Source organism: Phyllobates terribilis, unplaced genomic scaffold (genome assembly GCF_046119375.1).
Source record: "Phyllobates terribilis strain yellow unplaced genomic scaffold, ASM4611937v1 Scaffold_2__4_contigs__length_985480577, whole genome shotgun sequence".
Lineage (NCBI taxonomy): Eukaryota > Metazoa > Chordata > Amphibia > Anura > Dendrobatidae > Phyllobates > Phyllobates terribilis.
The window spans coordinates 139,616,024-139,625,885 of record NW_027362762.1 but is presented as its reverse complement, the minus strand read 5'-3'; positions in this window follow the sequence as shown (position 1 = coordinate 139,625,885).

Here is a 9,862-nt window from a genome sequence, read left to right as displayed (position 1 = left end):
TTTGGCTGCTACCATGCGCCCTGGTAAAACCATCTCCCCCACCCTCACATGCCTGCCGCCTTGGTGCTGCCGACCGTCTGGACCTTGCAGATGTTAGCCCTTCCGCATACAACTCCTCCTCCTCTACTTCCTCCACCTCCTCTTGTGCCACCACCTGACTCCGAATTCTGTTTAACATGTGCTCCAGCATGTAAATCACCGGAATAGTCATGCTGATAATGGCATCGTCAGCACTAAACATCTTCGTCGCCATTTCAAAACTGTGCAGAAGGGTGCATAGGTCCCTGATCTGAGACCACTCCTCCAGCGTGATTTGCCCCACCTCTGGATCTCGTTGGCCCAGGCTATACGTCAGAACGTATTGCACCAGGGCTTGTCGGTGCTGCCACAGTCGCTGCAACATGTGCAGAGTTGAATTCCACCGGGTAGGCACATCGCATTTTAGCCGGTGAAGTGGCAGGCCCAACGACTTCTGTAGAGATGTAAGTCGCTGAGCTGCGGGATGCGAACGGCGAAAGTGAGCACACAGCGACCGTGCCCTCTGCAGAAGGCCATCTAGTCTGGGATAGTGGGCTAAAAATTGCTGGACAACCAGGTTCAACACGTGAGCCATACAAGGCACGTGTGTGACATTGCCCCGGCGAAGGGCCGCACCCAGGTTTGCAGCATTGTCGCACACGGCCTTCCCTGGTTTCAGGTCCAGTGGAGACAACCATTCATGAAATTGGTTCTCCAGAGCTGACCACAACTCCTCAGCTGTGTGACTCACATTTCCCAGACATTTCAATGTAAAAACCGCCTGATGACTAGTGTTGAGCCACCCCCGTAGTGTTCGAGTTCGGTTCGGTTCGTCGAACACCCGTGTGTTCGCCGAACTGTTCGTCGAACTGTTCGTCGAACACCTTCGAACACCGTTAAAACCAATGGCAGGCAAACAAAAACACATAGAAACACATAGAAAACACCTTCAAAGGTGTCCAAAAGCTGACAAACTGCTCAGAAGACACAACTAACACATGGAAAAGTGACAAGTACATATAGTCATGCGAAAAGAAAAGAGGTGGAGGAGTAAAAGGAGGGAGAGACACAGATATAGGCATGTCATGCCCTTCTAAAATCCAAAAAGTGAGAAGCCGACACGTTCAGTCCGCTCCTGCCCGTGCCACCTCCGTGTCGCCGGGTTTGTGCCAGAGCCGCGTTGAACCCTGACGGCCAGCCCCCCTCTCCCAATACTGGTGCCTGTCCGCTGGTGGGTCGAGCGAGCCCCCCTGTGGTGGAGGCAGCTCTAAGCTTTTTAATTTAAATTGTCTCTCTAATTTGAATAAATACACTTTAAATCCATTTACAAGGATCTATTGGAGGGCAAGTCTCATGCCAGCAGCCGCGTAATTCCAGCTCCAGTAGCGTCCACTAAAGCTGCTGCAGTTAAAAAGCTTTTATAAGGATCGAGCTCGGCTGTCCACCGCAAGGCATCCTACTGCCAGTCCGAGCCCCTATGCCTTGGGGTGCCTCCTGATGCTCTTCACTGAGTATCCCGTGGTCCCGAAGCATTTCCTTTGAAAAAATGAAGTGTCCAAACTACAGGTGGTGTAGCTTGCTTAACAGCCGGGATAATCCGCTGACTAGCAGACACTGCTACTAGGCACAAAGTATTTCCTGGGCTAGATGCAGTTAAAAATTTGTAATTAGATACTCTCGTTGGATGCTGAGAAAGCATTCCATAGAGTCTCCTGGCACGCCATATATGATTCTCTTAAAAAGCTTGGGGTAGGGGTCTAGGGGACCCTTTTATAGCCAAAATCATGGCCCTGTATCGCAATACGTCACCTAGGCTGAAGATAAATGGAACTGTAGCACCCTGAGGGCTCGGTTGCTACAGAGGTATTGCACCTCACCCAGAGGTGTGATATCTCACTCTCAGGTAAGGATGTAGTGTGGATCAGGACCCGACACCTGCATGCATTACACCACATTGCCGTGGGGCAGGGCGACCAATATGCCCCTGAGATGGGCACGACAGTCCCTGTCCCTGGCTGGAGTGGGGGGAGGGAACACTGAGGAAGGGGAACCCTGTAGTGCAGGAGCAGGGAGGAAGCAGTTCCTGGGTGCATTGAGAAGGGAGTATAAAAGGTGGGCACCATCTTAGTTCAGTGCAGAGATGTCTGAGCAGAAGTGGCAGGGAGCAGGGGCTCTGCATGAGCTCTGCTTCGGAGGCGGGCCTAGTAACAGAGGCCCAGGCCTGGAAGAGGGAGAAGGAAGGAAGAGGAGCGGAGAAGGCTCCAGGAACGAGGAATGAAGGGATCTCAGGGGTGCGGACGGGCGAGTCGCCACCGCACGCCCGAATCCACCTGCGTGGAGGGGTCAGGCCAAAGGGGGAGACCGGTCCCCGAAACTAGTGGAGGCAGGAAACGACCCTCAGCTAGAAACAGGAGGCTGTGACATTTTATGTGGCGCAGCCCCTCGCTACACCCGCTAGGAAGGCACCACATAGGGTCAGGGAAACTGGCGGCAAGTTTACCAAGAGGAGGCCCGAGGCAGCCGGACAGAAGAGTTGGTAAGAAAGGCCAGACAAAGGACACACAAAGGGGGTCCTGTGAAGCACTCCAAAGTTATCTGGGAGTTGTCTGAGCCCCTCACCTGGTGAGCACAGTACGACGTGGGCAGCCGTTACCTGCAGACGTGGTCTAGATAATAAGAACTGTGAGTAAAGGCCCTGGACTGCATCACTGACTCCGTGTCATTACTGCTGCTGCCCTGCACCATCACCCCCATCCTCCGCATACACTGCCCTGAGGCTATACTCCTCCCGTGGGGAGTTATGCTACGCTCTGCTGCACCCACAACACCAGCCTCAGCGGTCTGCCCTGGAGCGGCGGCTCACTCTGACCGCAATCCACGGGTGGCGTAGTCGGACATTTAAACATCAAAACCACATAAATAGTTCCGCCACTGGTTTGACCGCCCTGAGCCACGGAACCGGGTAGCCGCCACGGAGACTACAACCGCCAGCATCCACCAAAAAGGGTCCGGCTCCGGGTGTCCCAAGGCCCAGGGGGCGCGTCAGAACATTTTCATCACCTTTCACAGTCAACAATGGGACAAGGCAGGGATGTTCTCTGTCCCCTCTCTTATACATCCTAGTGGCGGAGCACCTGCTCTCATCAATTCGCCATAACCCCAATATTAGGTGGATTGAGGTGGGAGGCACCGAGTACAAGTGCTCTCTATTTGCTGATGATGTCCTAGTATATATCACTCAATCACATATATCCATCTATGCTGTTATGGCTGAAATAGATCACTTTGTTACATGGTCAAATTTTAAAATCAATGCAGCGAAGTCTGAGGCCATCGATGTCTCCCTCCCCAAATCCATATAGGATTTCATCCAGTCCAACTTTCCCTTTGCCTGGCCCTCACAGGGTATCAGATACTTAGGAATTCCTATTCATAGAGACCTCTCCCATCTATGTTATCTTAATTTTGGGCCCTTTATTGAACAACTCCGTACAGACCACGGTTGGCAAGTTAGAACTGTAAGATTCACTACGTGAACCACTGGTGTTTTGTGGAAAAGCACATGTACACTGTGTTCCAAATTATTATGCAAAAAGTGTTTAGGAGTGATAAGGGAAGAATTTGTTTGTTTGTCAGTTAAACTCATTGATGGTGATGTGTGTCAGGGCTCTTTATATCACTGTAAGCAATTGCAGACACCTGTGCTAATTAGTTTGGCAGGTGTGTCCAATGAAAGGCAAGACTACTTAAGAAGGCTGTCTCACATTATTAAGCAGCCTACATTTTCTGCCAAAATGGGAAAGAAAAAGGATGTGTCGGCTGCTGAGAAGCAACAAATTGTGGAGTGTTTAGGTCAAGGCATGACTACAATCAACATTGTGCGATGATCAGGATGAAGTATCTTGGCAATCAAGAAGTATGTAGCTGATTCACAGTACACACGTGTGCGTGCTGATAAGGGCAAATTGAGGACTCTTTCCTACAGGCAATTACGTCAGGTTGAAAGAGCAGCGGCAAAAAAGCCTTGTCATAGCAGCAGACAAGTTTTTGAAGCTGCTGGTGCCTCCAACGTCCCCCGAACAACAAGATGCAGGGTCCTTCAGAGGTTTGCAGCTGTGCATACGCCATCCTGTCGACCTCCTCTATCCACTTCACACAAGCAGAAACGGCTCCAGTGGGCCAAACATTACATGAAGACTGATTTCAAAACTGTTTTGTTCACGGATGAGTGCCGTGCAGCGCTCGATGGTCCAGATGGATGGAGTGGAGGATGGCTGGTTGATGGACACCCCACGCAAACACGGCTACAGCGCCAACAAGGAGGAGGTGGAGTAATGTTTTGGGCTGGAATCATGGGGAGAGAGATTGTCGGCCCCTTTAGGATCCTTGAAGGCGTTAAAGATGAACTCCATAATGTATGTGGATTTTCTCAAACAGCACTTCCTGCCATGGTTCAAGAAGAAGAACCGTGTATTTCACAGCAAGATCATTTTTTTGCATGATAATGCACCATCTCATGCTGCACATAAAACATCTGCATCTCTGGCTGATATGGGCATAAAAGGTGACAAACTTATGGTGTGACCCCCATGCTCCCCTGACCTCTACCCCATTCAGAACCTTTGGAGCATCATTAAAAGGAGTGTCTATGATGGCGGGAGGCAGTTCACATCTAAGCAACAGCTCTGGGAGGGTATTCTGTCCTCATGCAAAACAATTGAAGCAGAAACCATCCAAAACCTGACAAATTCAATGGACGAGAGAGTTCAGAAGCTCCTTTCGAACAAGGGGTCCTATGTGAAAATATAACATCACCTAGAATAAAGTTTTGAGTTGAAAACTGTTTGATTTCAGTTTCTAACAACCTGCTAATGCTTATAATTTCAAAAATGACCATTTTTTTGGTCTTTATTAAAATCAAAAGGTTGATCGAAAAGTTTGGGGGATCTAAGAGTGTGGCAACCCAGTAGTCATGATTACTTCGAATTCTGACAATATGAGGGTCATGCTGCAGGTAGTGCAGCAAGAAGGCACTTATGTGTCTTGCGCATCTCGGAGCCCCAAAATTATTTTCCGGGCTAGATGCAGCTAAAAATTATTATTAATTTTAAATCTGGTGAAGCTTTAGTATAGATGGCCTAATAGGATCAGTGCTGCACACTGCTACAAAGCCCAAATTATTTTCCAGTCAAGATACAGATAAACATGATTAGTAATTTTAAATCTGGTGGAGCTTATTATAGATGGCCTAATAGAATCAGTGCTGCACACTGCTACAAAGCCCAAATTATTTTCCAGCCAAGATACAGATAAACATGATTAGTAATTTGAAAGCTTAAAACGGTTGGTAGGGTGATTTTAACCAATCATCAAGCTTTTACTCTCCCCAGGATGACACAGGGGTAGAAAAGTCGTTTCGGATCCATGATTTGTTCATCTTTATGAACGTGAGTCTGTCTACATTATCAGTGGAGAGCCACGTGCGCTTATCTGTCAGCACACCACCAGCAGCGCTGAACACACGTTCAGACAGAACGCTGGCTGCGGGGCATGACAAGATCTCCAAGGCGTAAGTGGCTAGCTCCGGCCATTTATCCAGATTGGAAGCCCAAAAAGAGCAAGGGTCCAGTGACACAGTCGTGGCTTCAATGTTTACTTGGAGATACTCCTGTACCATCGTCTCTAGGCGTTGACTATGTGTCAGACTTCTTGTCTCCTGTGGCCTTGCAAAGGATGGGCTAAAAAAGTGGTGAAATGATTCCGCAAAATTGATGTTACCAGCAGATACTGTGGTTCTGTTACGGTTTGAGTGCTGAACACTTGACGGTCCCACGGTTGGCAAGTTGGAACTGTGAGATTCACTACGTGCACCACTGGTATTTTGTGGAAAAGCACATGTAAGATTCTGCAACAGTCTCTGCTGATACTCCTGCATGCGTGCATCCCTTTCTATAGCAGGAATAATTTCTGCAAATTTACTTTTGTACCGGGGATCTAACAGTGTGGCAACCCAGTAGTCAGGATTATTTCTAATTCTCACAATTCGAGGGTCATGTTGCAGGTAGTGCAGCAAGAAGGCACTCATGTGTGTTGCGCATCCAGGAGCACCAAGTCCCTGTTGTGTTGGTGGCGAGGTAACAATCATGCTTCCTTCCTCTGTCCTCTCCCCCCAACCTCGCACAACAGAAATGTGATCAAGGTCTCCCTCATCTGATGAGTCTTCCATCAGTTCGTCCTCCACTTCTTCCTGGGCTCCTGCACCTTCCTCACTAGTTTGGCTGCTACCATGCGCCCTGGTAAAACCATCTCCCCCACCCTCACATGCCTGCCGCCTTGGTGCTGCCGACCGTCTGGACCTTGCAGATGTTAGCCCTTCCGCATACAACTCCTCCTCCTCTACTTCCTCCACCTCCTCTTGTGCCACCACCTGACTCCGAATTCTGTTTAACATGTGCTCCAGCATGTAAATCACCGGAATAGTCATGCTGATAATGGCATCGTCAGCACTAAACATCTTCGTCGCCATTTCAAAACTGTGCAGAAGGGTGCATAGGTCCCTGATCTGAGACCACTCCTCCAGCGTGATTTGCCCCACCTCTGGATCTCGTTGGCCCAGGCTATACGTCAGAACGTATTGCACCAGGGCTTGTCGGTGCTGCCACAGTCGCTGCAACATGTGCAGAGTTGAATTCCACCGGGTAGGCACATCGCATTTTAGCCGGTGAAGTGGCAGGCCCAACGACTTCTGTAGAGATGTAAGTCGCTGAGCTGCGGGATGCGAACGGCGAAAGTGAGCACACAGCGACCGTGCCCTCTGCAGAAGGCCATCTAGTCTGGGATAGTGGGCTAAAAATTGCTGGACAACCAGGTTCAACACGTGAGCCATACAAGGCACGTGTGTGACATTGCCCCGGCGAAGGGCCGCACCCAGGTTTGCAGCATTGTCGCACACGGCCTTCCCTGGTTTCAGGTCCAGTGGAGACAACCATTCATGAAATTGGTTCTCCAGAGCTGACCACAACTCCTCAGCTGTGTGACTCACATTTCCCAGACATTTCAATGTAAAAACCGCCTGATGACGTTGAGCCCTACTGCCAGCATAGTAAGGAGGTGTGCAGGATCCCTTCTGCGCAGTTAGAAAGATTGTGGCATGAACAGACAGGCTTTGGGTGCAGGTGGAAGACCGAGAGGAGGTTGAGGAGGCAGAAGCAGTGGAGGAACTTTGACATAAAGAGGATTGACGCACAACTCGTGGGGACGGCAAGACTTGGACAGCAGCCCCTTGTCCTGCTGTCACCATAGTTACCCAGTGCCCAGTCAGCGACATGTAACGCCCCTGTCCATGCCTACTCGTCCAAGTGTCTGTGGTGAAATGCACCCTGTCACACACAGAGTTTCTCAAAGAAGCGGTGATGTTGTGTGCGACATGCTGGTGGAGCGCAGGCACACCTTTCTTTGAGAAGTAGTGCCGACTGGGCATCTGGTACTGGGGCACTGCGACGGGCATAAGGTCTCGAAAATCCTCTGTGTCCACCAGGCGGAAAGGCAGCATTTCTGTAGCCAAGAGCTTGCAGATGGTGAAATTCAACCTCTTAGCTTTCTCATGGCTAGGAGGAAATGGTCTTTTACTTGTCCACATCTGAGGGACCGAGGGCTGGCTATTGTGCTTAGACGGGGTTGATAAGGGTGTCCCCGGCAAACTGCCGGTCTGTGAGGAAGATGCAGGCGGACATGTTAGGTTGCCTTGATCCAAAGGTGGTGCTATCGATGTCGGACAGCGCTCAACACCAGCTGGTGTTACCACCTCCAAAGAAAATGATGACCTGCCAATCACGCTGGCTGTTGCGGGTAAAGAGGTGGCAGGTCTGCGCCCCAAAACAGGTGTGACTGCTGTCCCCCCAGTCACAGAGGATGAAGAGGCCGCGGATGCACAAGATATGGCAGACGGTGGTTGGCCCGGCCGGCTAGGCCGCATTGTAGCACACTGAGCTTCCCACTGCAACTTATGCTTCATGTCCATGTGCCGGTTCATGCATGAAGTACTCAAACTATGTATTTTTTGGCCTCTACTTAGCTTTTGCTGACAAATGTTACAGATAACACGAGTTGGGTCATCTTTATCGATCTGAAAAAATGCCCAGGCTATGCAAGGCTTAGCACCCATGCGACCTGAAGAGCCACCACGACTTGTGGTGAGAGGCAGAGTTGTGTTTGAGGATGCAATTGTTGACGTGCTTCCAGTACTACGTCTCTGTCCAGGAAGGCGCAACCTGACCTCGTCGTCACTAGCATCTTCCTCCACCTCCTCTGCTGACCTCATCTCTTGGCTGACTGTGGGTTGACAGTAAGTGGGATCTCCAACCTCATCATCATCACCCTGTGCGTTATCACACCCGTCGTCCTCAGAGCCAACCTGTTCCTGCCCTGACAAAAAACTAAAGTTGTCGCTCCAATCAGGTATTTGAGTCTTATCATCGTCTTCCTCATTGTCTCCACCAACAGGAGTTACAGTTTGGGAATGAGGGTCTACATTATGGTCAGAACCTTCTGCGTCTGGTCCTGGATCCGACTCATAAAGATTCTGGGCATCAGTGCAGATCATTTCCTCGTCTGGATTCACAGAAGCGCTGGAGTCGACCTCTGATTCCCAGGCTATAGTATGAGAAAACAGCTCTGCAGACTCAACCATCTGTTCTACCTCATACTCAGACGGGCAGTTGGAGATTTGGGAGCTGTGAGGAAGCAAGTGCGATTGGGGTGACACCTTTGAGGACTGGAGTATTTGTGATGTTGAAGTTGATGTGGAGGAGAGCCCACTTAAAGGAGCACTTGATATCCGTTGAAGCACCTGCTGTTTTTGTGCCTCATCTGGAATTTGTAGCGATTGGCGTGGCCGTAAGAAAGAGATCTTATCACATTGTCCGCTAAAAGAAGTAGACATTTTAGTTTGGCTGGAAGATGGTCTTTCTTCTGCAGATGTTACTGTTGCTTTAACACCTACCCCACGGACACAACCTTTTTTCCCCTTCCCAACACGCCTATTCCCCTTTCCACCAGCAGCAGGCCTTTTTCCACTCATTTTGGTGGTTAACTAATTAACAACTCTGGAGTTGTTTGCACAAAAAAACAATGGATGGGAACCGAGCAGAGCTGAGTGGCCAAACTGTGGTATTAGGCCAAAACTATTGGCTGGGTTAGATGCAGAAAAAAATTATATTCAATTTGCAACCTGATGGAGGTCAGTATAGATGGACTAATAGAGAAAGTCCCACACACTGCTAGAAGGCCAAATATTTTTTCAGAGCTAGATGCAGAAAAAAATATATTCAGTTTGCAACCTGATGGAGGTCTGTATAGATGGATTAATAGAACAAGTCCCACACACAGCTAGAAGCCCAATATTTTTTCAGAGGTAGATGCAGAAAAAATATATTCAGTTTGCAACCTGATGGAGGTCTGTATAGATGGATTAATAGAACAAGTCCCACACACAGCTAGAAGCCCAATATTTTTTCAGAGGTAGATGCAGAAAAAAATATATTCAGTTTGCAACCTGATGGAGGTCAGTATAGATGGATTAATAGAACAAGTCCCACACACAGCTAGAAGCCCAATATTTTTTCAGAGGTAGATGCAGAAAAAAATATATTCAGTTTGCAACCTGATGGAGGTCTGTATAGATAGATTAATAGAACAAGTCCCACACACAGCTAGAAGCCCAATATTTTTTCAGAGGTAGATGCAGAAAAAAATATATTCAGTTTGCAACCTGATGGAGGTCAGTATAGATGGATTAATACAACAAGTCCCACACACAGCTAGAAGCCCAATATTTTTTCAGAGG